Source organism: Anomalospiza imberbis, chromosome 17, assembly GCF_031753505.1.
Source record: "Anomalospiza imberbis isolate Cuckoo-Finch-1a 21T00152 chromosome 17, ASM3175350v1, whole genome shotgun sequence".
NCBI classification, from domain to species: Eukaryota; Metazoa; Chordata; class Aves; order Passeriformes; family Viduidae; genus Anomalospiza; species Anomalospiza imberbis.
In genome coordinates this window covers 1,990,390-1,994,075 of record NC_089697.1, presented here as the reverse complement: position 1 = coordinate 1,994,075, position 3,686 = coordinate 1,990,390, and the positions used below count along the sequence as shown (strand labels likewise).

Here is a 3,686-nt window from a genome sequence, read left to right as displayed (position 1 = left end):
CCTCAGCCAATGGGAAAAGAGAGAGGGAAATACAGCTGGGAAATCTGGATAAAAAGGAGGCTGCGTCCTCCAAAAAATTTGAGAGACCCCAGGGGAATTCCCCATGGCTTCTTCCTTTATTCAAATAAAGTAAGAGGACTCCTCTGGCTCCTTTTTGGACATAACCTCTGATGTTTGTGGATTAATTTTCCTGACAGGACTGTGCTACAGAGGATCAGAGAATCATTAAGGTTAGAAAAGGAGTCCAGTCATTAATCCAGCACTCCCTCTCTCAATTCCTGCCCCTCCCAGTGGCCATGGAGCTCTCTGGCTCTGCATAGGGAAATTGGAAGAGGATAAGTGTGCGGTGGGAGGAGGCAGCAGTGCAAAGACAGCAGTCCTTAGGAAAACTGCTCCTTTTCCTGGCTGGGCTCCAGGTGGAAGCTCCCCCAGCCCCACCAGCTTCCCCGGGGGTTCCTGCTGGTTTGGTCTCTGTTGGAAGAAGAAACATTACTTGCTAGAGAAGGTCCTTCCTCCTCCTCCTCACCTGACAGCCACCACAAACATCTGATTATTCACAACCCAGAGATAATCCAATGCAGCTCCATGGAGTTACTCCACCTGGTTTCTACTTCCAAGAAGATCCTTCCCTCCCTAAATGCCACCATCCAGCCTGCTTCTGCCAGGATTGCCACATTATCTTCCAGAAAGGTTTCATAACCACATCCAAACAAAGCAAAAACATCCTGGCATGACAACCTACCAAAAAACAAAACAAAACAAAACAACAACAACAAAAAAACCCCACCAGGTTTTCCTGGGATCCTTCTCTTTTTCTTCTCCTGTTTGGGAGGAGAGGCACTGACTGCACACACAACTGGGAAAAAAGTTGTATTTTTATGAAGCAAAGGGCCTTTGAGGTTTTTTAAGCATCACAGATGTTCCACATGTTGCCAGTGAGCCCCTGCATGTCGATTTCAAGACTGGAATGATGTCTGGAACCACACATGACCCTTCAGATGGAGCTTGCTGGCATTCTGTGAGTTGTTCCATTATGTTGACTGGAATGACAAGACTGGAGGGTGTTTGGTGGTTTTTGAAAGCAAATAATTGCTCATATTCTGTTCTTTCACCCATTCCCTGTTTTGCAGTCCCAAGCCTTTTACAGCCTATAAAGAAGTTGCCAAGGTACCCTTGGGGAGTCAAGTCCATGGTCTCAAGCCATCAGATTGCTCTGCCATCATTGATATTCTTCTCACCTGAATTTGGGATCAGCTTCATGAATTTGTTATCACACACCTACAGGATTAGGGAGACCTCTGGTCTCCTTTTGAATTCCCCACTCCACTTCCCTGTGTCTGTTGGATTAATGAAATGGACAGCGTTTTATGGATGAATTATCAGATCCAGCAATCTGGGAGCAAAGAGGGAGTGAAAAAATAACAGATTAGTCAGTGAGTGATATTGGGCAAGGCAAATATTGAACCAATTTCCCCTTTATTACAGATACAGGGTAACAAGTTAATAAGAGAAGCAGCAGAATGTGGGTAATGGCCATCACACTGCTGGGATGAATTATATGAGAGAATAAAATCTTATATGCACTGCATACATTTTTTTATAGTTATAATGAGCTGTACTGGAAAACACGGGAAAATGCCTGGTGAAATTTAAATATTCGGAGTCAGTGGCACTTTTGTCTTTCTCTGTAGCTACCAGAACTACCCTGTTCATTGGCTTGTGCAGGACATTCCCTCTCTCCCCTAAAGGTGAAGCTCACACCTCCAGGAGTCACAGCCCAAAACACAAAATGGGTTTTGGGAGACCTTACTGAATTTTGAGGGATAACCATCTGGAGCACAGCACCTGCACATCCCTCCTGACAGCTGGGGCCAGAATCGGAAAGCTCAGACCCCAGATGTGAAACACATGTGAGGATTTCTGCAAAAACATTTGGGATTTCACCTCAAGCAGGGCAAAAACAAAAAATATTTTACTGCACAGTACTGGAGAACACAGACTGATGCATTTTCATTACAATCCTTGCTCTGAATTTAAGACAGGGAGCAAGATGGGTTTGGTATCATTTAAATTCTCCTCTGTTTCTAAGCACTCCAGGCACTGATGAGACTTAATTATCTCCTGAACAATTTTAGTAAAAAAAAAATTAAGACAACTAAAACTAATAAAATATTAATAACAGGGTTTTGCTCATAGGCTGGGGCTGACCTTTTGCTGACATCACTTAATGTCTCGCTGATATTGAAATACCAGGTGAGTCTCATCCCTTTGAAGCTGGAGCTGCCTTGTGGGCAATGCCAGACTCAGTGGAGCAGTGAGCAGAGACTCTTGCTAACCATTAATTATAAGATCTCCCATTGGCAAAAAACTGTCTGAATCGTTGGTGACACATTATAAAACACACTGCAGCTTCATGAGACACACTGCAACTTTGATCTGTTTGCAGGTGGTCATTTGCATCTGGAATGTCCGTGGTGAATTTTACTCCTTTCTCTTCTCCCCCCTTGCCTGGCTGAGAGCAGCACTGACAACTCCAACCACTTAAGAATCAGGGTTCGGGTCTAAGAAGCACAAGCAGAGTGGTTGGAAAATCACGGTGTATTACAGCCTGGGGCTCCTGGGGTCCGTGCGACCCCGGCTGCCGTAGGTGTCCCGGATAGCGCTGGGCTGATAAGCACAACCTGTCCCGGTCCCTCAGGCATGCTCCCAGCTGCAGGCAATCTTAGCAAGCAGCTCAGCTCTAAGTGAGATCAGCTCTTTGGTGAATTCAGCTCTTCAGTGATTTCAGCTCTTTGCTCGCTAAGTGCCTTGGCAGACACAGGGAGAGAGAGGGGAGAAGGTTGTGTGAGGTTCCACAGGGGTGTCTTTATTGGCAGCTTCTGCAAAGGGTTTCAGTGACAGCTCTTCTGCCAAACTGGGCAGAAATGGGGCTTTATATAGGGTACAGGGGTGTTGGAAACAGTCCAATAGTAAGGGTCGAGGCAAATGTGACCCATGGTCTTACAGAGAGATAACGAGGGTCCCAATGTGGAAGAGGGGCTGCTTTGGTCCAGTCATCATGACTGGGCATTTCTTACTGTAGGCAAGTGACCGCCAGGGAGGCCTTGCAGGGCCTCTGGCTGCTACAGTGGTGCTTCTAAAAATAGGGCAGATGGGGGCTGCTGGGTTTGCTGTGTGAGGCCCAACAGGATGGGGGTGACCAATGGGCACTCATTTGCATGGAGAGGCTCAAAGCTAGGCTTTATTCACCATCACCTCCTCGGCTGCAGTCTGCTTTTCTGAGCAGCTCTGCATCCTGACAGGGGCTGTGCAGGAGCACCAAACTCCTGATCACAGGATGGATGAGCCTTGGGTAAGGCTCAGTCCAGCCCAGGACAGCCAATGAGCCCTCCTGAATGGCTGCTGGCCACCAGGTCTGACCAGTCCCTGGTGAAAGGAATGACAGATTTGTCTTTACAAACAAGCTGTGGGTCTGCTGGTGGATAAAACCGGCACTGAGTGATAAAAGAAGCAATGGGAAAGATTCCACTGATTGAGGAATGGAAAAAGGTATTTGCCTTTACAAACAAACTGTAGGTTTGCTGATAAATGAAACTGGATATTGAAAGAGGAAAGAAACAATTGGGAAAAACCCTAAATTCCGTAAGAATTAACAATTAAAAGGGAGGGTTATACATTAGAGGAAA

The 3,686-nt window shown here is 46.3% G+C and overlaps 1 long non-coding RNA gene across 1 annotated transcript; it reads left to right on the top strand.

The window, feature by feature from the left end:
* The first annotated feature begins 1,046 nt into the window (after positions 1-1,046).
* On the top strand, positions 1,047-2,591 carry LOC137484386 (uncharacterized). Its single transcript, XR_011004856.1, has 3 exons — positions 1,047-1,910; positions 2,197-2,253; positions 2,447-2,591. It is a non-coding gene; the product is annotated as an uncharacterized lncRNA (long non-coding RNA).
* The last annotated feature ends 1,095 nt before the right edge of the window (positions 2,592-3,686 follow it).